This window comes from Chiroxiphia lanceolata, chromosome 5 (genome assembly GCF_009829145.1).
Source record: "Chiroxiphia lanceolata isolate bChiLan1 chromosome 5, bChiLan1.pri, whole genome shotgun sequence".
In the NCBI taxonomy this organism is placed as follows: domain Eukaryota; kingdom Metazoa; phylum Chordata; class Aves; order Passeriformes; family Pipridae; genus Chiroxiphia; species Chiroxiphia lanceolata.
Window position 1 is genome coordinate 64,893,083 of NC_045641.1, and position 24,139 is coordinate 64,917,221.

The following is a 24,139-nucleotide window of genomic DNA, read 5'->3' on the forward strand; positions in this document are numbered from 1 at the left end:
CATCGTTGTTGGAATAATTAGTTTAAGTTGCTTAGATAGTTTGCTGAGAATGCTTTCTTAGCTTTATTGCTTTGTTGATGTTCATATATCTATAAATCCACCTATTTTAACAGGTGAGGAAGCTTTTATCCATGGAGGCAAGGGATACCTGTAATATCACTCCATGAGGTAAAGATGATTGACTGCAGTCTGGGACAGGTTGGAACAGGACAACCTGCCCCTAATAAGGCCTAGAATTTGTCCAGAGAGTATAAGCTCTCTGTGGTGAGCTACTGGCACTGCCAGGGTGTTTTTACATCCAGACACATTCTGCTTTGAGTAAGCTCTTGACTGGCCTATTAAATCTGTGACTGGCAGTTAATCGCTTTATGTGATAAAAGCACAAGCTCCTCTCTCAGAAGATTGAAATACAGGAATTCCAAGATCCAAAATTCCTGTGAAATTGTCATCAGGCAGAGAGTCACACTTCATCGACTCCTTAGTTGCATAAGGAGGTTTATTTGTGAAATTGTTTAATGTTTTAAGATCTGCTTTGCAGGAACTGCAGAAATTCATCATGTCATCTAAACCTATGAAAATGGACACTCCTGCTCATCTGTTCCAGCCCAAGGACTGAGTTTATGTTAAGCTATGAGACTGAAACTCCTGCAAACCAAATAGAAAAAACTGTTTTCAAGTCCAGCAGACCATCTCCAATGTGGACAGAGTTATCATCAAGGACTCTGAATTTCACCCAGGAAGAAGAAAACCTCTGTTCCTGAGACGAGTAGAGCAGCAAAGACTGTTACAAAGACTGTTAAAACAGTGTTTAAGTTTGCCTCTCTTGTTTGTATTGCTTAGTATTGCCAGGAACTATGAATTACGTTTAAAACCTAAGTTTATATTTGGCTTTAACAAAATGCACCAAACATTCTTTATAAGTTGAGTGCTGAATTTGCACTATGAATTTAGCTAAAAATTTGGCAACAAGTTTAAATTATATATTAATTCTTAGAGATATTTCATTAAGTTTATTTCTACAAACTTACTTCATAGTTACCAAGCTGAATATGAATAGAACAACCACCCATATTAGTGTAAAAACTGCATAGCTTGTTATATGGTTAGTGTTATGTATAAGTAGTAGAGATTGAACAAGATCTTTGAGCCTTGTTTAATCTCTAAAGGGGGGACTGATGCCTTAAGCCCCTAATAGTTTTTTATTTTTCTAATATTTGTAAGCCTTATAAGTTTTATAAGTAGTAGAAGTAGACTTTAAAAGCAGCAACCCTCACTCCTTTTCCCTTTAGTACAAGTAGTTTACACATTCCTTAACCCTCTTACCCCCTTCTATGCTCCCCATATCAAATCTACCCCTGAATTCAGTGGCAATGTTTAGTCTCTTGTCAAGGCAAGGCCTAGGCTGTTTAGAGAACACCCATATCAGGGCCTGAATAACAAAACAGAGTCAGGAATTAGGTGACTATGTACCCTTCATGCTCTGAAGATGATGAGACTGATGAAGTAGGTGGTCCCAAAAAGCCCCCAGACTCAATTCTCAGAGGGTGGACCCAGGGTGGTACAGAGCAAAGGCTACAGGCTGGACACACTTGGGATTGGATAGATGGTATTATAAAATGTAACATCTCAGGCACAGCAGCATGTAACACCTATTGCCTTGGCACAATTAAACCCTTTCCTTATCTCACCCCTAATTAACTGCTCTGGAGTATTTTTTTGGCACCAACATTCCACAGCATCAAAAGTAAATATCTGGACTGACTGAAAATATGCATTTAGTATTGTACATGCCCATGGAGCCATCTGGAAAGAGAGAGGACTATTAACTGCCCAAGGCAGTGGAGTCAAGCATGCAGACCAAATCCATGCACTCCTGCAGAGTATTTGGAAACCAGAAGAGGTAGCTATTGTGCATTGTAGAGCCCACCAAAAGGGGAAAACAACTCCCGAGTTGGGAAATCATTTTGCTGATCAAGCAGCAAAAGGGGCTGCAGAAGAAGGCATCCTGGCAATAGTACCGCAAAAAGAAATTGCTTTAACAAAGAACACCCCTAAATATGATGAGGAAGACAATCAATTAAATCACTGTAAGCTGAGATCAAGGAAGGTGGGTGGGCTGTTACCCTACCGGACAAGTTATAGTTCCACCACCGCTCCTTAGAGAAATAGGTCAACAGGAACATGTGTCAGAGACTGAAATGGTTAATGATTTATGCATTCCAGGAGTTTGCAAGGCTTTTGACTTTTGCATTATGCCTCAGATGGGCAGTTGGGCCCATCCCTCCCTCTAGTGCTAAGCCCTAAAAGGGCAAGAAGATACCTCAGATGGGCAGTTGGGCCCATCCCTCCATCCAGTGCTGAGCCCTAAAAAGGCAAACAACTCCTCGTCCCAGGGAGGTGCAAAAGCATGCTGAGGGTATATAAACTGACAGGTGACTTTGGGATTTTGGGTTCTCCTTCTCCCCCACCGCCTGCAAATCAAGACCATCGCTCTCAAGCATTGCTGGATCCAGTGGGCGGTGACTATGTCCATTTCTTTTGCACTCTCAGCTTCTTTTTTCCCTTACTCTCATCCTTTTTTTTCTCTCCCCTAAGCAGTTTCTCCCCCCCCAAAGGTTATCTCTATGTTGCATTGTTGTATGACAACACCCAAAACGCTAGCATACCTGTTGATACAAAATTGTTAAAATAAACTTTGTTTTCAGACACCGATTATTTAGTGTCATTTCACTTTAATCCACCCCAAGGGAATTATTGATAAAAACCTGAGTTACCTCCCCTCCCCTTTTCCTGGGGCGAGTTGTAACAACATGAGGCTACCCACTGGGGAACAGAAAACCTTCTAAAACATCTAAAGAAAACAGTAATAGGGACAGGTATGACTAAAGCTGTGCAGTCCATAGTAGGTAAGTGTGAAATCTGTAAGCGAAACAACCCAGATACAAGAGAGTGGTACTAGGGGTAACAAAGGCTGGAAACCAACCCGGAGATTACTGGCAAATAGATTTTGCTGAGTTACCACCTTGGGGGGGGCGTATAAATACATACTTGTGTTGGTTAACACTTTCAGTGGATGGCCTGAAGCATACCCCTGCCATACTAACACAGCGAGGGAAGTGGTAAAAGCTTTGCTTAACCACATAATTCCAAGATTTGGGGTTCCTCTAGGAATGTCATCAGATAGAGGAACACGTTTTATCGCAACAGTAGTGAAAGAAGTATGCTGCATCCTGGGAATTGTCTGGGACCTACATACCCCCTATAGGCCTCAAGCCAGTGGCAAAGTTGAGCGAATGAATGGTACTCTGAAAATGCAAATTAGCAAAATTTGTCAAGAAACATCTATGTCATGGGTTCAAGCTTTACCTCTAGCTCTGCTAAGGATTCGTATCCAACCAAGGCAGAGGGATAATATAAGTCCATGTGGAATACTGTATGGAAGACCATATCAGGCACCACACGTACCAGGAGACGTACACATAAGAGGGAGAGCTGATTTACAAAAATATTTGATTGCTTTAGGTTTTACTTTACAGAAGCTCCAGAAAGTCATCGAGTTATCCAGACCCATAGGACTGGACACCCCTGCTCATCCATTCCAGCCAGGAGACTGGATCTACGTCAAGTAGAACAGTGGAACAGTGACCCTTTGCAAGCCAAGTGGAGAGGACCATACCAAGTCCTGCTGACTTCCCTCACCGCCGTCAAAGTTGCTGGCAAAGAACCCTGGTTTCATGTAGAGGATTGGCTAGCAGGACAAGGACATATGGATATGGCTAAAGCTATGGACGAGCTGTTAGAGTACAGAACACAGCTTGTCTAGGCCGATGAGAAAATCTGAGATAGCAAGGCCATGGCAAGGCTACAGTGTCCTTGTATGTGCTAGTTGGCTGGTAAACAGGATGTTGTGATTAGCAAAACAAAAGCAACTGAGAGCCACCTTGTAAGGGGGGTACTTTTGAATTGGATGATCAATGGAGCATAGAGGCGTGACAGAGACAGAGACAGAGTGTAGAGGATTGGTTAGAAATGCGAGGACATATGAACATGGCTAAGGCCATGGATGAGCTGCTAAAGTATAAGACGCAGTCTGACTAGGCCCATGAGAAGTCTGAGATAGCAGGGCCGTGAGAAAGCGGCAATGTCCTTGGGTATTCTAAATTGAGCTGAAAAACAGGAGCTTGGCATTACCAAAACAAAGACACTTAACGAGCCACCTGTGTAAACAATGGAAGGCAGTTAAAATGATATCACCACCTAACTGTGTACCAATAAGGAGCCTAATCCCTGTAATATTCATGAACCTATTATGGAGTGTATATTAAGCTGCTGTCAACCACAGAGAGCTGAATAGCCCTCCTGTATTCCAGGAGGATGTAGTTAGCGACTTACTGAGCCAACTGGATCCTAACAAGTCTATGAGACCAGACGGGATCCATCCCAGGGGGATGAGGGAACTGGCAGAAGAGCTTGCCAAACCGCTCTCCATCATCTTCCAACAGTCCTGGCTCTCTGGGAAGGTCCCAGATGGTTGGAGGTTGGTGAATGTCACCCCAATCCACAAAAAAGGCTACAAGCAGGACCCTGGCAACTACAGGCCTGTCAACCTGACCTCGGTGCCTGGCAGGGTTATGGAGCAGATCATCCTGAGTGCAATCACACAGCACCTTCAGGATGGACAAGGGATTAGACCCAGCCAGCACGGGTTTAGGAGGGGCAGGTCCTGTCTGACCAACCTGATCTCTTTTTACGATCAGGTGACCCACCTGGTGGATGAGGGGAAGGCTGTGGATGTGGTCTATCTGGACTTCAGCAAGGCCTTTGACACTGTCTCCCGTAATATACTCCTGGAAAAGCTGGTAGCCCATGGCTTGGACAAGTGTATCCTCTCCTGGATTAGGAGCTGGCTGGAGGGTCGGGCCCAGAGAGTGCTGGTGAATGGAGCTGCATCCAGCTGGCGGCCAGTCACTAGTGGTGTTCCCCAGGGGTCTGTGTTGGGCCCAGTCCTGTTTAACATCTTTACTGATGATTTAGATGAGGGGATTGAGTCCATCATCAGCAAATTTGCTGATGACACCAAACTGGGAGGGAGTGTCGACCTGCTGGAAGGCAGGAGGGCTCTGCAGAGGGATCTGGATAGACTTGAGAGATGGGCTGATTCCAATGGGATGAAGTTCAATAAAGCCAAATGCCGGGTCCTGCACTTTGGCCACAACAACCCCATGCAGCGCTACAGGCTGGGCACAGAGTGGCTGGAGAGCAGCCAGGCAGAAAGGGACCTGGGGGTACTAATTGACAGGAAGCTCAACATGAGCCAACAGTGTGCCCAGGTGGCCAAGAAGGCCAATGGGATCTTGTCCTGTATCAAAAATAGCATGACCAGCAGGACCAGGGAAGTGACCCTTCCCCTGTACTCTGTGTTGGTGAGGCCACACCTTGAGTATTGTGTTCAGTTCTGGACCCCTCAGTTCAGAAAGGATGTTGAGGTGCTGGAGCGGGTCCAGAGAAGAGCAACAAGGCTGGTGAAGGGACTCGAGCATAAGTCCTATGGGGAGAGGCTGAGGGAGCTGGGGTTGTTTAGCCTGGAGAAGAGGAGGCTCAGAGGTGACCTCATCACCGTCTATAACTACCTGAAGGGAAGTTCTAGCCAGGTGGGGGTTGGTCTCTTTTCTCAGGCACTCAGCAATAGGACAAGGGGGCACGGGCTTAAGCTCCGCCAGGGGAAATTTAAGTTGGATATCAGGAGAAAATTCTTTACAGAGAGAATAATCAGGCATTGGAATGGGCTGCCCAGAGAGGTTGTGGATTCACCATCCCTGGAGATTTTTAAACGCAGATTGGACGTGGCACTAAGTGCCATGATCTAGTAAATGGACTGGATTTGGACCAAGGGTTGGATTCGATGATCTCGGAGGTCTTTTCCAACCCAATTGATTCTATGATTCTATGATTCTATGTGAGAAAAGAATCATATTAGGATGTGAAACCAGCTAGAGTATGGTACAATGTAACTTCATGGCACAAGCTAATTGTAAGGTCCGTTGTGCTTTTTAGCAAGTCAGCCTGATATCCCCTATTATCAGAGCTGAGTTCTTCCTTAGTTTTGCTATATACTGCAAGATGGATACATCTACCCTTGAAACACAATGGTAGAGGTCATACATAGGGGTGAGAAAGATGATGATGGGAGGAAGATTATGTGGGCAGGGGTCGCTTGCCCCTTGCCCTACAAGTAGGGCATGCACAGACTGTTGCCATTAGGTAATGATTAGGAGGTGTTTGGCTGCCATTCAGGCATCACCTTATGACTACGTACTGGCCCTACGTAGTGTAATGTGGAACTGATAAAATGGGGTGTCTGGACTGCTGAGTCGAGCGATACTCATCCTACCACCGAGACTGTGTTACTCCGCGGGGACGCGCGCTAAGTATGGGTACTGACCAGCTGCTGCAGATCCTGACAGCCCTGGCCTGTCTGTGTGGGTAAGCACAGTTTATTGATAGGAAGCAACTGAGAGAACAAACTTTTTCTTTTTAATATCCTTTTAGTGTTCCTTTAATTCCCCTTTTTATTATTGAATATTGTTACATAAATAAGTTGTTCATAATAGTTCCCTTTAATTTCCCTTTTTACTAACCAATATTGTGTTAATAGTTATCCATAATATTGTGTTAAGATTCCTTTTTTTTGGTATCCCTTTAACCCTTTTTTTTTTCCCCTCACTCTTTAATACTGTATTAGATGCTGTTCGTAGTATTTGTTTTAATGTAACCTGATAAGGTAGTTATTTTGTATCCTTTTTTTAGTTTTTGATTCCTCTTGCTAAGTTTATTACTATTATTATTATTATCACTGTAATAAAAGATAGTTTGTGTGTTTGAATATTTCTGGCACTTGTCTTTATTCCGGACATGTATCCAAACGAACCATTACAAACCTGTGTCAACAAAAGAAGGGAGTAACAGCGGAATCATCTTTTAAGCAAGAACCAATATTGAGCTTAGCTTTGCAATATGTATGAGCTAATTATAAAGCATATATTAAGCTGTTAGCAGTGATCAATAAATGAAGCTTGCTGATTCTCATATTGAGCGTCTCTCTCTTCCCTCATCGCGACAGTTTCACTATTCCAGAGTCAAAAGAGCACCAACTCCTGAGAAACTGGTGTATCTTCCCCTAACACACTTGCATTTTTAGAAACACTGAGCACCACATACATTTTCATGCCACACGACTGGAGAACCCTGTTGAAAATAAGCCTCACTAACACGCAGTATAATGTATGGCTGAACAATTTCAGAGAAATCTGTTCCGCTTATGCTAATGACCCACAAGCAGGGGTAACGACACACCAACTCACAGGGGAGGGTAAGTACCGTTCCATAGATGCACAAACCGGGTACAATAGAGAAATATATGAAGTTATAGCCAAACATGCAGTGCGGGCAATGAGAAAACTACCCACATCAGACAAAGACACAAACTTGTCATTCACAAAGATAATGCAGGGCCCAACAGAACCTTACACACAATTCCTAGATCGGCTGCAATCTGCCCTGGATAGGCAGATTGAAAACGAGGAAGCCAGGGAAATTCTCAGCAGGCAACTGGCTTTCGAAAATGCGAACCCTGATTGTAAAAGAGTTCTGCAGACCCTTCCTGAAAGGGAAACTTGTAGCATTTCAGAATTAGTTCGTGCCTGCCAGGGGGTTGGTTCCTTGACACACCAAACTGATTTACTGGTAGTAGCACTGAGTGCTCAACTGAGAACACAGGAGGGGGCCAGACCCAGAAATGGTTGCTACATTTGTGGGGCCCCCGACCACTTTCAAAGGGATTGCCCTAGGAACCCCCTAGCCGTGGGACCCGCAAGCACCCAAAAGCAAGAAGGGTGCCAAAAAACTGGAGGCGACGGGCGCTGTCGCACGCCCCGATACAGCAAACACATGCGACACAAGGGAGCCAGCTGGCAATTTGTGCCCCCCCACTACAGCCAGCAATCTGTGCCCCTACACCCCAGCAAGCACTCTGTGCCCCACCACCCCAGCCAGCGCTGGGCTGGACTTATCCAACAGGGACACAGTCTTCATAACTTCCACTGAGGTAATGCTAATCCTGACTGGGCGTTGGGGTCCCCTTAGCCCAGGGGTGCACGCACTGCTGATTGGAAGATCCTCCACCTTCAGAATGGGTTTGTTTGTGCTGCTGGGAGTAATAGATTCAGATTCTCATAGCGAGATTCTAATAATGGCATGGACCCCTTCACCCCCCTGTTTTATCCCAAAAGGACAGAAGATTGCTCAATTAATCCCCTTCTACAGTACGTCGCCTGCAGGAGAGGGGGGGAGGGAGCGGGGTTCAGGGGCCTTTGGCAGCATGGGACAGCCACAGGTTTACTGGGCAGCAGCCACCACAGCCACACAGCTGCTCATGACGTACCAAGTTAATGGGCACAGATTTACAGGCCTTGTGGACTCGGGAACCGATGTTTCCATCATAAAGGACTCCGAATGGCCACTTGACTGGCTCACTGTTTGCCCAGCTGCAACCATTCAGGGGGTGGGAGGCACACAAAGACCCAGACAAAGTGCCCAAGTACTCACTGCCTTGGGACCAGAGGGACAAATAGCCAAGGTAGCTCCTTTTGTTGCTCCAATTCCGTGTACACTGTGGGGGAGAGACGTTCTCGGGCAGTTTGGCACTGTCATGCAAATTCCTCCTGCAAGCAGCCAAGTTTTGCAATAGGGGCCATTGGTCAGCCGTCCCAAGCACCGATTAAGCTAGTCTGGAAAAGTGACCAGCCAGTCTGGGTAGACCAATGGCCTATGAAAAGGGAACGGCTTGAACACTTAAGAAAGCTTGTAAGAGAACAATTAAAAGCAGGACATATTGTGCCAACAAACAGTCCTTGGAATACTCTTGTGTTTTGCATTCCCAAAAAAAGTGGCAAATGGAGGATGCTGCAGGCAGTAAACGCAGTCATAGAACCGATGGGACCGTTGCAGCCAGGACTGCCTTCACCTGCTATGCTCCCAGCAAATTGGCTGCTAATAATAATAATTGATTTAAAGGACTGTTTCTTTATCGTCTTCCAACACCCCAGGGACGCGCCAAGGTTTGCCTTTTCCATCCCAGCCTTGAACAATGCACAGCCCATGCAAAAGTATCACTGGATTGTCCTTTGAGGGGACAACCCCCTCAGTCTAGGCTAGACAAAGCTGTGTATGTCTTAACCTTTCTGACCTTCTCTGGCAACTGTCCTTATTCACCTTCTTTTCAGCACTTCTCCTCTCTTTTGTCAACTCAGCCACTGTCTGGCAAAGTTCCTGTGCAGATACGGGATCTTATCTCAGGTCAGTGGTCTGGTCCACATGAGTTGGTAACTTGGGGAAGGGGATATGCTTGTGTTTCCACAGGTGATGCCCCTCGTTGGGTACCTGCCTGGTGTATTCATCCTGTGCTTGATGATCCTTCCCGTCAACGGATGGATGGTCCTGCAACCCAAGCAGAATGTGTGGGTGACCCTAGCTGAGATGATCCATCAGGAAACCTTGTGCCTTTCTCTAGCCAACCCAGAGAATCCTTTTTCTACCTGCTTGGTCGGACTACCTCTGAATAAGTGGCCTTGTCCAGAGTTCCAGAAAGTCTGCAACAGCTCTGCACCAAAGATTAACGTTGATAACTGGGACCGCATTTATGCATACTTACCTCAAGTAACACAAGAACCTCAAGAGCTGGAATTGCTAGGCTCAGTGGTCATGGATGCTTGTATAATGTTTAATTATACATATAACTCAAAGAGAAGAGGACAGAGTGTGAATGCAACATTGCCTGTATATAGAAATGCTACTGCTTGGTGTAATTATACTTCTAAACATATTTCACGATCTTTTAATGTACCTATTGCCTTACCTAGTGGAGTTTTTCTTATTTGTGGAGATAGAGCATGGAGTGGAATTCCATCTAGACTGAATGGTGGACCGTGTAGCTTGGGGAGGCTTACTCTGCTCACTCCTAATCTTACCATGATTCATAATAAAAAGCGAGGGAAGCGCAGCACTCATCAATTTTCAAAACAATGTGATGATCGGGTAACCTTTTGGGGACCCGGGGAAATTATAGCAGCATCAGCGCTTACACCTGGAGTTGCAGCAGTGGCAGCATTAAAAAAGTTGACAAACTTGGGATGTTGGTTGAGTAAGCAAACCAATGCTACTTCTATTGCACTGAGTGGTCTATTAACTGACGTAGATAGTGTTAGGCATGCCACACTGCAGAATAGAGCTGCACTTGATTTTCTGTTGTTAGCACAAGGTCACGGTTGCAATGAGTTTGATGGAATGTGTTGCATGAATTTGTCGGACCATAGTGAATCCATACACAAAAGCATTCAGCTTCTGAAAGAAGGGGTCCGCAAATTACAAGTTGATGATGAATGGGATTGGTTAACTAAGTTGTTTGGTAAATGGGGTTTGTCTGGTTGGCTGTTATCCATCATTAAAACAGGATTGCTGATTTTGGTAATTATTGTGTTACTAATGCTGCCATGTTTAGTATCGCTCCTGCAAAGGGCCCTGCAGGATACGATGCGGGCAGTCTTTGTAGTACAATTACAGACAGGGGGAATTGTGGGGGAGATGGCAGGCCCATGGAACCCCTGGGCCCCCTGGAAGCGGAAGAGCTGGAGGCATTGAGGGGAGTAAGACCATTCCCCTGAGAAAGGTGGAGGTGGCTGCCTATTCCCGTGGAAGCGGCCCTGAGAGTTGGACAGCACAATGTGGGGGGAAGTCAGTCCCACAACTGAAGTCTGAGGACTTTGGAGTATTGTGGAGTGTTGGGCCGTTTTTCATGGGAGCAGTGAAGCCAACCAGATAGTTCCCATGGACAGAGCCTTGAGCTGTGTGCAGGTGCACATTCCTTAGTATTTTTGTAGAAAGATGTTTGTGTTATATGTGTGAGAAAGTAGAAGTAGAAAAGCCTAATAAAAGGCTGCCTGCTGCTCTGAGCAGGCAGACATCCCTTTGTCTCACCATCCTCGTGTATGTTGTGTGTCTTCTTCCCCCCTTGGACCGGGACCCCTTTGACAGATACCCAGCGACAGTCCTTCCTCGGGGGATGAAAAATAGTCCTACAATTTGTCAAATAGTAGTGGCAAACGCTATTCATCCCATCAGAAAGTGTTTTCCCTCTGCTATCATCTATCACTACATGGATGATATTTTAATTAGCATGGCCACAGAACATGAACTGCAAATTGTTGTTACTGCCCTAACTGATGCTGTCCAAGAAGCAGGGTTGCAGGTTGCACCAGAGAAAATCCAGTGATCGCAGCCCTGGACTTATCTTGGATGGAGGATCACACAGCAAGAAATTTCCCCACAGCCACTGCAGCTCGAGGTAAAGGACACTTTAACTTTACATGAGTTGCAAAAACTCCTGGGAGCCATAAATTGGTTAAGGCCTATTTTAGGCATAACCACAGAGGAGCTACACCCTCTATTTGTGCTGCTAAGGGGGGACTCCAGCCTAACATCTAACAGGTCTCTGACAGCAGAGGCCAAGCAGGCGTTAGACATTTGTGCCAAGGCAATAGAGAATAGGCAGGGCAGGAGGAGAGATCCTGAACTGCAAATCTGCCTGGCCTTAGTTCCCAGCAGGTACCAGCCATTTGCAGTCTTGTTTTAGTGGGATCAAACAGAGAAAGACCCGCTGCTAATTCTGGAGTGGCTCTTTCTGCCCCACACACCACCTAAAACTGTGTGGACCATTAATAAAATGTTTGCTAAGTTTGTCATTAAAGGTAGAGGACGACTGCAGGAACTGGATGGAAGGGATCCTGCTGTCATCTACATCCCAGCTACAAAGGACAATTTGGATTGGATGCTGGCTGAGGACGCAGGATTCCAAGCTGCCTTGGCAAGTTTTGACGGTGATATTTCAATCCATCTCCCTAAACACAGACTGTGGGCAGAAATCAGTAATTTACCTTTAAAAGCCATTACCAGATGCAAAAATGAACCAGTTAAAGGCCTCACAGTCTTTACAGATGCATCTGGGAGAACACAAAAAGCTGCAGTGACCTGGGTAAACCCTAATACAGGACAATGGGAACGAGAGGTACAGACCATGAACCAATGCTCTGTGCAGATTCTGGAACTGGCTGCCATTCGTATTGCCTTGGGGAAATTTTCTGAACAACCTGTTAATATTGTTACTGATTCTTTTTATGCTGCAGGGTTAGTCTCATGTCTGGAATGTTCGTTTCTTCGAGGTGTCTCTAATCCTCATCTGTTATTTGAAATGCGTTCTATTTGGGTTCTTATCAATCACAGAAAGTTTGATTTCTACATAATGCACACCAGGTCTCACACTGACATGCCAGGGCCAATAGCTGACAGGAACCGGGAGGCTGACAAAGCAGCAATGTTTAACACCATACCCAGAGTCCTAGAGCAAGCAAAATTGTCTCATTCATTTTTTCATCAGAATGCATGTTCTCTAAAGAGACAATTCAAAATAATGATTAATCAAGCTCGAAACATTATCATGACATGTCCAGACTGTCAGAAAATCACACCCATGCCATCTCAGGAAGGCGTTAACCCCAGAGGGTTAATGGCAAATGAGATCTGGCAAACAGATATCACACACATCTCCGAATTTGGCACATTAAAATATGTACATGTAACTGTAGACACACATTCACAATACATAACTGCTACAGCACAAACAGGTGAGAAAGCCAAGGATGTAATAAGACACTGGCTCAGTTGTTTTGCTACCCTTGGTACCCCAAAACAAATAAAAACCGATAACGGACTGGCATACATCTCAGAAAAGGTAAGAAATTTCCTATCAGAGTGGGGAATTTCACATGTCACAGGAATCCCACACTCACCTACCGGACAGGCAATTGTAGAAAGGGCACACTGCACACTGAAAGAAATGTTAGCAAAACAAAAAAAGGGGGAGAATTTGTATAGCCCACAAGAACGTTTGTGGAAAGCCACATATGTTATCAATTTTTTAAATTGTGACAGTGCTGAAAGAAGCAGGTACGAAAAGCAGCACAAATCTCAGAATCTCACCTCCCCCAAACCACTAGTCATGGTAAAGGATTTGATTTCAGGACAGTGGACAGGACCCCTAGATCTTATGATTTGGGGGAGAGGTTACACCTGCTTGGCTACAGGAAAAGAACTTAAGTGGATTCCTTCCAGGTGTGTAAAACCCTGTTTAGGTACACAATCACAGCGGCAAGAACCAGAGTAACACAGGTTATAAAAGAGTTATGTTTATGTTTCAGGTTTACATTAAGGGACGACCAATGTGTTAAAAAGCAGTCTGCAAAGTATCTGTGCATGTGTGAGTGTGAGTGAAAGACGGCCATCGGTGAATGAGAAGAGTGAATGAATAAAAGAGTTGTTTGAGAGGACAAATATTAAAACACAAAACACCTCATAAAATAACATTACCTCCACCACAAGGTCACTTAAAGAGAATTTAGTTTTGCTAAACTTAGCCTGTTTTTAAAATAAAGTTGAACTCCCCAGTTATTTAAAAGCCCTCAGATTAATAAAGGTTATAAGTTTATACACGGTTGGGCTAAGGCCCCTAAGTTAATAAAGTTATTTCTCCAAGTTGCACTACCCTTTAGGAATATAAGAAAGTTTTAAAGGTTTACAATAGAAGTATAAGAGGCGAAAACAAGCGATGTGCTGGGTCATTGCGAGCTTTGTGGTTTACAATGTACTGTTCTGACTGTTTGCACTGTTGTTTTTGCACTGTTTTCGTGACTTCCTTAGATAATTAAGAGGGGGGTGATGCAGGGGGCGTGTTTAAGGTATGAGGGGATGTACCAGGGCAAGAGTGCCCGAGGGAGCATGCGCCGACATGGTCAAAGAAGTCGGCCAAAGAAGTCGGTCAAAGAAGTCAGTTTTAAGGGATAAAAGCAGTGCTGAATTTGAAATAAACCTTTTTGTTTTACCACCCCACGAGGAGCATGTATTTTCTTTATTACATAAGGACACGTGTCACCCTACACAGAATATACCATCTAAGGAGTCTTTCTACTGTGCCTTTTGCAATCAGATATGTCTATCTCATATTGGCCTCATTAGCCACCAGCGTGCTTGTAACAAATGTGGATAGAGCCTTCCTAAATCTTTGTTCGTGAAGCCTGGCCATGATGATGATGATGATGTGTTTCCTGGATCCTCTGCATTCTGTAAACCTGAATACCTTTTTTCCCTGTAATCCCCCCAAGATAAAATGGGGTTTCCCCTATGATGTATGTGTTAAGACCCCAAATTTGTTAACCTGGGTTTTCCCCTTCTATTTCATCCCTGTAAAAGCCCCCAGTTGTAATAGAATGAATATGCAAACCCACCCATGAATATGTAGTACCCCAGACCTATAAAAATACCAGTTTTTGTACGAATAAACCATTCCAGTTTCTTACCCCCAAGCTGAGATCGTCTTAGCTTTGTTGACCTCCACAGGGGTGGGCTGCTGAGCTATTCCCCCCACCTTCTTTTTTGTCTCATTCCGCAGGTGCCCGGGAGGACACCTGTGGATGGCCCCACAACCGCAGCAGAATGTGTGGGTGATGCAGCACAGGGGGATTTCAGCTGACATAATGGGGGGAGGGACTGGAGACCTCTAGCTGGGCGTGTGCTGGCCACATATGCCCAGGTAGACGTCACAGACCGATTGTGTGAAAGACAGACAGTTCCTGCTCCAGGCTGAGGTGTGCTAAGACCAAGGACAACGTTGCCTCTGCAGGGACGTCCGCTAAGCGTGTTAAGCCTACCAAAGCCCAGGGATGCAGCAGCTAGTCATACTGGGAATCTTGAGCATATTGGGGTCGGTATGTACAGCAACTGTGTGAATAACACATGAGTGAGTGGAAGTTGTCTTGGAGTTTGTTTTTTTTCTTGGTTTCTCTTTTTGTTTGCTACTTCTTTGTAATAAACGTTGCTTTCTTGAATTTTAAACAGTGTCATTGTTTTACCTCGGACTCCTCCCGGTAATAGGGAGATGCTGTAAATTGTTGGTTTCTTGTACCCTCTGTCATTGGTATTGTTGCTGTAACTGTTTGTTTTCTTATCTTTCCTGTTTCCTGTAAATTGTTCTTATGTCAACCTGTGATCTTTCTTATGTCAACCTGTGACCTTTACCTTTTGTGCCCCCAATTCTCCTCTCCAGACCACTGAAGGGGGAGGGGGAAGGAGGAGTTGGGGGAAAGTGAGAGAGCAACAGTGTGGTTTGGAGAGTCTCAGTGGGAGCACCCTTCCTAAACCACAAGACCTGGTCAGAGAATATTGGGTCTGTTGGTGATGTAGTTAACTTTCCTCAGAGCAGCCCATGTAATGTTGTGCTTTGCAGCCAACGTTTTGGCTGTTGCTGAACAGTGTTCATACATCATCCAGACTGTCTCTCCAGCCCCTTTGCCCCAAAGGCCAGTAGGTTGGGATGACCAAGAGGTTGGGAGCTGACACATCCAGGAGTCTGACCTCAGTGGATCTCAGGTATAGTCACAGAATCACAGAATCGTTGAGGTTGGAAGGGACCTCCAGATATTGGTAAGGACTTAAAGAGCACAGTTGCCTGTCTCAAATACTGTCAAGGAACTTGCCATGAGATAAGCCAGCACAGTGGAAACTTGAGATAAGCATGGAAGAGAGGAATTTGCAACAGAAAGCCGCTAATTCCAGGCCTGGTGGAAGTGAGATCTGGTTAGCACATCCTGGTTAATGCATCTGGACTGAAATTCCCACTACAGAAAACTGTGGCAAAGGAAGCAACTGCTCATGCACATATCACCCTAAGTTATGGGAATGGCATCTGTGACCACCCCATGGATACTGGAACCTGGACTGTATAAAGGTGGTACCCTCAGAAGAACAACTCAGGACCTCTCCCACCAAGAAGCTCAGAGTGAAGAAGTGAGACAGGAGAATGGCTCGGTCGTGTCCCCCTAATTGTTTGGGGAAGAGGGCATACTTGTGTCTCCACAGGAGCAGGTCCAAGATGGATACCATCCAGACTAGTAAGAATCCACCAAGAAGTTTCCCTCCCAGCTCAACCAGCAGCAGATCCAGCACCAACGGATTCAGCACCAACTACAGGAAGCGATCCCCCATCAGCATCACTTTCGGGATAATCCTGTTTCTTGTGTGCAGCATAACACCAGCAAATCAGAAAGACTTAACATCAGGAGCCCTTGCCACACCTCCTCCAACAATTCCAAATTGGGTAATGCTCTCTGGCCAAAATGTTTGGCTAAACCTGGCACAATCATTAAATACTGACTCTATCTGTTTATCTACCTTAGATCCTTCTCACCCTTTTAAGACCTGTCTGGTAGGAATCCTCTGGACACCAAGAGAATGGGGTGATTTTAGAAATCAATATATCCCCTGGTGTGATGACCACGATCAGTTTAGAAATCCATTCTTAGATTGTCTCACAAGACCAGCAAAAACTTCACATGATAGACAGACATTTAGCTATCAGTGGCAGAGACCTGAGGAATTAGAAATCTTGGGGAGTATTATATCTCTCTGTTTTTACTTCATTCACAACAAATATGTTGCCCCTCCTGAATTAATTAATGTCACCTCTTATGGACCTTATTCCAATTTCAGTTTCTGGTGCAAGGAAGAGGTTCCTTACCAGATACATGCTACCCCTGATTCAGTTATTCTTCCAAAAGGAGTCTTTTTAATTTGTGGACTTAGAGTCTGGAATATGATTCCTAGATTAGCTGCTGGAGGCCCCTGTGCATTTGGAAAATTAACACTGTACAATCCAGCTACCCTTATGAAATCTTTACCTGTAAGTCCTGTATATAACATTGTAGCACTAAACCTGCATTATATGGGAAAAACTATTGTTTAAACATGTCTTAAAATGGCTTTTGGTGGTCTCTTTGCAAACACATGCTTCTTCTTCCCAACACCCCCCACGGTAATGTTATCTCAGGAATGTCCTGGGAAGGTGTCCTGAGGTGTTTCCCATTGGCCTTTGTTAACCCCTTCCTGTGATTGGGTGTTCCTGTAAGCCCCTTGAGACTTCTAATTGGTTACTCTGTGAATCCTCCTGAACCCTATAAAATGTAACATCCCCAACAATAGGGGCTCTCTTGCCTCCTCTCCACGCCCGGTGTGCTGTCTCTGTGCCGGTCATGGGACCACGTGCGTGGGGGGAGGGGAGGGCACCTCTTCCCTCCAGGCTCAGGACCAGAAACCCCTGAAGAAACCCCTGGAGTTCCCTTTCCCCATCCTTCAAGACGTCAGAATGGTTCCTCAGATGGAAATGGAACTAGAACTGGGCCGCCCCATGCTGTGGGTGGGGAAAGGGATCCAGAATAACATAAATACATTAATTTACCTGCTCGTTAGCAGGTGCTACAGGAGGCTATATAAGAGCCTCCAAGAGCGCGAGCGACCTTCGCACCCAACAGGAGCTGACAAACAGGGGCGTGGCACAGCAATTTGCACGGCATTTTGTGCAGGCAGGGCAAGCAGGCAGGGCACAAACAGCTCCCACTTCTCGTAGGTGAGCGTGCTTTTTAAGGCTAGAAATGGTCTCCAGAAAAACAAAAGCCGTTGCTGCTGTTAATACAAGGAGTGTGTCTACACAGAGACTCCCCTCCAAGAAGGATGCATCCACCCAGGCCTCTGGCTGTGCAGAGTGTCTGTGATGGTTTCACTCTAGGCCTTCCTGGAGACCAGCTTGTAACCAGGAAGGAACTAGGAAGGTGATCACGGAAGTATTCCATGCTATTCCTTTACGTAACTGGAGGTATAAATAAAGCCAGCAGGAGGGACCTTGCTCTCTTCCTTTCCGGTGAGGTTCGAGAACAGTGGGTCCCTGTCTCGGTCTGGCTTATCTGGAGCTGAGGCCTACAGCGACTGCTGTTATCTGCCACGCGTGAGGGGAGAGTGTTGGGCTGTGTCTAGCCATCCTGCTTGTTCAAAGGGAAGTGGTGAGATTTTGCTAATTCACCTTCAGTTGTCTGGTTGTTGAGTTTTAGATTGTGTAGACTTGTTTGGTCTTAGTCCCTTTTTGTCCTTTTCCCTTCTCCCTTCCCGTCTCCCCTTTTGGGGAGCTATTTAGGATTCCTGTTGTGGTGTATAGCATTCTCATTGTATATATCTGTCTCATATAAAATATATATATATTTTTTTGCTATAGCTTTGGCTGCTTAGGTCGTTTTTCTTCCCTTCGCTCTCTGGGAAAGCAGGTCCTTGTTGTTGGGTTTCGGGGACTTGGCGGGAAGCCAGCTTGAAACTTGTACAGTGTCTGAGCCTGTCATTGGTACCAGAGGATGGTGTGGGAGGCACCTGTGTACGATGAGAGTAGGTGAGTGACTTGCTGTGCCTAGTGGCAGAACTTAAGGAAGAGGTAGAGAGGTTAAGGTGCATTAGAGAGAGTGACATGGAAATTGACTGGTGGAGTCAAACCCTTCCGTCCCCTAAGGAAGTCCAACAGGAGACAGCGAAGCCCTGCCCCTCCTGCCATAAGGCAGATGGAGCAGACCAAATTGATGGGGGGGAATGGAAACAAGTCCCTAATGGGAGAGGTAAAAGAACCCTCTCTCGACCCTCATCACCTCTCTGGGTGCCCTTGAAGAATAGGTATGAGGCCCTGGACCCAGAGAACCAGGTAGAGGACTGCCAAGAAGATCTGCCTGGAGAGCTGTGGAGGATTGGCTGGCAGGACGGGGACATATGGATGTAGCTGGAGCTATGGATGAACTGTTGGAGTATAGAACATGGTCTGACTAGGCTGTGAGAAAATCTGAGATAGCAAAGCTACAGTGTCTTTGTGCCTGCTACTTGGCTGGTAAACAGGAACAAAACAAAAGCAACTGAGAGCCACCTGTGTCAACATGGGAAGGGAGTGAGAGGTGGAATCAACATTTGATCCGGGGCCAATGGTGAGCTCGGCTTTTGCAATATGCATGAGCTAATTATGAGGCCTATATTAAGCTGTTAGCACTTATCAATAAACGAAGTTTGCTGATTCTCATATTGAGGGTCCCTCTCTTCCCTCGTCGTGACAGAGAGCCTCTTGGTTGGACAGATTTCAGCCTGTTCAAGAGACTGGTTCAGAGGGTGCCATGGGAAACAACCCTTGAAAACAAAGGGGTCCAGGAGGGATGGACATACTTCAAGAAGGAAGTCTTAAATGCACAAGAGCAGGCTGTCCCAGTCTGCCAAAAGGCAAGCCGGCAGGGAAGACAGCCAGCCTGGCTAAACAGGGAGATCTTGAGGGAAATTAGGATGAAAAAGAGAGCCTACCGATTATGGAAAAAAGGACTGGCTACTCAGGAAGAGTTCAGGAATTTAGTTAGGTCATGTAGAAAGAAAATCAGAGAGACGAAGGCAAGATTTGAACTCAATCTTGCCACTTCTGTTAAGGAAAATAAAAAGTCTTTCTATAGATACATCAGTAGCAAAAAGAGGGACAAGGAAAACCTCCATTCTTTAGTGGACACGGGGGGGAACATAGTTATTAAAGATGAGGAAAAGGCTGAGGTATTTAACACTTTCTTTACCTCAGTCTTCAGAGGTAGGACATGTCTCTCTGAGGACAGCTGGCTTCTGGAGCATGTAGTTTGGAATATGAAGCTGAATAGTCCCCCCGTAATCAAGGAGGAAACAATCAGCGACCTGCTGAGCCACTTGGATCCTCACAAGTCTATGGGACCAGATGGGATCCACCCAAGGGTGATGAGGGAGCTGGCGGAAGAGCTCACCAAGCCGCTCTCCATCATTTAGCAACAGTTCTGGCTCACTGGGGAGCTCCCAGATGATTGGAAGTTGGCAAATGTCACACCAATCCACAAAAAGGGTCAGAAGGAGGACCCAGGAAACTACAGACCTGTCAGTCTGACCTCAGTGCCTGGCAAGGTTATGGAGCAGATCATCCTGGGTGCAATCACACAGCAACTAGAGGATGGACAAGGGATCAGACCCAGCCAGCACAGGTTTAGGAAGGGCAGGTCCTGTCTGACCAATCTGATCTCCTTCTATGATCAGGTGACCCTCCTGGTGGATGAGGGGAAGGCTGTGGACGTAGTCTATCTGGACTTCAGCAAAACCTTTGACACTGTCTTCCATAATATACTCCTGAAAAAACTGGTAGCCCATGGCTTGGACAGGGGCACTCTGTGCTGGGTTAGGAACTGGCTGGAGGGCTGGGGCCAGAGAGTGCTGGTGAATGGGTCTGCATCCAGTTGGCAGCTGGTCACTAGTGGTGTCCCCCAGGGATCAGTGTTGGGCCCAGTTCTGTTTAATATCTTTATCGATGATTTAGATGAGGGGATTGAGTCCATCATTAGCAAATTTGCAGATGACACCAAGTTGGGAGGGAGTGTCGACCTGCTGGAAGGCAGGAGGGCTCTGCAGAGGGACCTGGATAGGCTGGAGAGTTGGGTTGGTTCCAATGGGATGAGGTTCAACAAGGTCAAGTGCCGGGTCCTGCACTTTGGTCACAACAACCCACTGCACTACAGGCTGGGAGAGAGTGGCTGGAGAGCAGCCAGGCAGAAAGGGACCTGGGAGTTTGGATTGACAGGAGGCTGAACATGAGCCAGCAGTGTGCCCAGGTGGCCAAGAAGGCCAATGGCATCCTGGCCTAGATCAGGAACAGTGTGGCCAACAGGACCAGGGAAGTGATTCTTCCCCTGTACTCAGCGCTGGTGAGGCCTCACCTGGAGTGCTGTGTCCAGTTCTGGGCCCCTCAGTTCAGCAAGGACATTGAGGGGCTGGAGCAGGTGCAGAGAAGGGCAACAAGGCTGGTGAAGGGACTCGAACACAAGTCCTATGAGGAGAGGCTGAGGGAGCTGGGGTTGTTCAGCCTGGAGAAGAGGAGGCTCAGGGGAGACCTCATCGCTCTCTACAACTACCTGAGAGGAGGCTGTAGCCAGGTGGGGGTTGGTCTCTTTTCCCAGGCAATCAGCAGTAGGACAAGAGGGCATGGTCTTAAGCTGTGCCAGGGGAGGTTTAGGTTAGATATCAGGAAGAAATTCTTTACGAAGCAGCAGTTTTGCTTCAAGGGGGACCATCTTGTCAAAGGAAATGGGGGAAACAGGGGGGAGCAAAAGGCAGGAAAGGGAAAGAAAGGAAAACAAAGGGATGCAGTCCTTCCCCTGGCAGAAGTGGTTGTGTTACTGATGCTGCCATGTCTAGTATCGTATCCTGCAGGATACGATGCGGGTGGTCTTTGTCGCACAATTACAGACAGGGGGAATTGTGGGAGGAGACAGCGGGTCCACTGAGCCCCTAGAAGTTGATGAGCTTAAAATATTGGATGGCATAAGGCCGTTCCCATGAGAACAGTGAAGTTAATTAACCGTTCCCATAAACAGAGCAGCCTTGAGAAGCCGGGGGTTGACTGGAAAGATGATGAACAGTGCAAGGACAGAGATGTTGGCTGTGTTTCACAATTGCAGGTGTTAGTGCTATGTTGTTTTGTAGAAATTATGTTTACAGAAAGTGTGTGGGAAAGTGTGGATTGGCTACCTCAATAAAGCAGGTTGCTGCGCTTAGGCGGCAGACAACTCTTGTCTCAACTCTCTGTGTGTGTATGTCTGCTTTTTCTACTGACCAAACCTAACAATAGGTACCCTGTGACAGTCAGAAGGAACTAAGAAGATGGAAGACAGGAATTACAAAAACGGACTTCCTGGATTTTCTGCAAGTCACGGTGACTTTGCTTTAGCCATATCATGATGACTAAACAAATGCTGTATCACCATGAGTTTGCTATTTGGCAGCAAATCCTGATGTATGTGTACATAAAAACACCACCTGTAAGTTAACATGTATGTTGTGTGAAGAGTATAAATGTCTATAACCTGTTGCAATAAAGTTGCCTTGTGCCCTGTGCCTTTCCCTGCTTAATTGCTGTCTGAGCGCATTCTTGTCCGTCGGCAAGGTACCGTCATGATCTCCGTCATCCTCATCATCCTAATCCATCCTGTCATCACATCAGATCAACCATTTCTCACAACTCTTCCTCTTCCAGATTGGGTTGCCACAAACCCTGGAAACATGTGGTCTTCTTTAGCTAAGTCTTTAGATGTCAATTGCTTGTGCCTTTCAGTCTCAGATTCTTCTAACGCATTAAAAGCATGTTTGGTTGCGGTTCCCTGGTCCCCTCAAAAATGGACAGGATTCCATTGCCCTCCCCAAGGGGGTTTTCCTTATCTGCCCCCCCCAAGGGGCTCCGAGCCCCCTCCTCGTGGCTTTCACAACATGGTTACCTCTTCAACAAACAACTACAACTACCTTCTCTTCCATTCTGCTTGTGATATGTTTATATTTTGCAGAAGCGCTCATTGGTAAAACCTCAAAGTTTCAAGGGTCACCACCCCCTGGGGTTTTACCATTTTATAACTGCAGGGGGAAAACTGTTTTCCCCCACCACAGTATGGAAATCAATCCCTGAAGAGGCGGTCGGGGGATCTTGCGCTTCAGGTCAATTATCACTCTATAGTCCCGCAAAGGTAATCCATTCCTTAGCTATTAACCCTCCTAAAACAATCACAAAACGTGACATCACAATCTACCCTGACAAACTGGACTAAAAGAGTGGAAAACCATTCGTTGAAGGACTAATCATCACAAACATAGCCCCTCAACAAGCCCCTCACCCTCTGGCTCAGTAACATCCCCTTTTGAAATCTCAAAATTTGCAACAATTCACTGAAGACTGCGACTCCAACCTTCACTTCTGGTCCCACAGCAAAGATATCTGGGGCAGCATAATAATTCCGGCCATTGGCACAACACATGCCTTAGACCTGCTTACAAAAATGGGATGCTTTTTAGCCAAGGAGGCAAATGCAACTAGTGCAGCACTAGAAGACCTGTTACTAGATTCCCAACAAATTAAGAAAGCCACCTTACAGAACAGAGCGGCAATTGATTTTCTACTACTGGTTAATGGACATGGCTGCGACGAATTTGAGGGGCTGTGCTGTCTAAATTTTTCCAACCATTCCCAATCCATCCACTCCCACATAAATGAACTCCGTTCACTCATTCAACAAATCCTAAAATCAGATGAAGTTCGTTGGGACGATATGTTTGATTGGCTTTCCCTGAAGGGACTCTCACTGCCCCTGAAAAATTCTTATTATTTTTGCTTTTAGGCCTGTTTGTGCAAGCGATCCTTCTTTGTGTTCTCCCGTGCACAGCTGAATGTTTCCAGGGTCTTGCGATGCACAACGCTACTCAAGTTTACGTTTCATCAATAAATAAAAATGGAGGAATTGTGGGAGAATGTTGTGGTGGTTTGAAAAAAAGGACCTTTCCTCAGGGGGTATTATTTTTAATACTGAACCAATTGGAAGTTTGTATGCTTTTGCAGAAATGACATGCTCACAAAAAACGGAAGAGAAGGGGTTAATTTTTAACTGTGTGTCTAGAAGCAGCAGCAGCCATGTTTTGAACGTGGCACAGGCTGGGGGGTCTCAGCCCCCAGCTCCTGGCCAACTGGGCCAGGAGCAGCTGTCAGAGACTGAAATGGTTAATGATTTATGCATTCCAGGAGTTTGCAGGCTTTGACTTTTGCCCTAAAAAGGCAAGGAGAGACCTCAGATGGGTAGTTGGGCCCATCCCTCCAGTGCTAAGCCCTAAAAAGGCAAGAAGATACCTCAGATGGGCTAAGCCCTAAAAAGGTAAGAAGATACCTCAGGTGGGCAACTGGGGCCATCCCTCCCTCCAGTGCTAAGCCCTAAAAAGGCAAACAACTCCTCATCCCAGGGAGGTGCAAAAGCATGCTGAGGGTATATAAACTGACTGGTGACTTTGGGATTTTGGGTTCTTCTTCTCCCCCACTGCCTGCGAATCAAGACCATCGCTCTCAAGCATTGCTGGATCCAGTGGGCGGTGACTATGTCCATTTTTTTTGCACTCTCAGCTTCTCTTTTCCCTTACTCTCATCCTGTTTTTTCTCTCCCCTAAACAGTTTCTCCCCCCCCAAAAGTTATCTCTATATTGCATTGTTTTATGACAATACCCAAAACGCTAGCATACCTGTTGATACAAAATTGTTAAAATAAACTTTGTTTTCAGACACCGATTATTTAGTGTCGTTTCACTTTAATCCACCCCAAGG

At 45.9% G+C, this 24,139-nt stretch overlaps 1 long non-coding RNA gene across 1 annotated transcript; it reads right to left on the reverse strand.

Moving 5' to 3' along the window:
• Positions 1-2,427: 2,427 nt before the first annotated feature.
• On the reverse strand, positions 2,428-24,139 carry LOC116786790. Its single transcript, XR_004357079.1, has 3 exons — positions 23,936-24,139; positions 14,235-14,242; positions 2,428-2,523 (listed from the first exon to the last, which is right to left on the reverse strand). It is a non-coding gene; the product is annotated as an uncharacterized LOC116786790 (long non-coding RNA).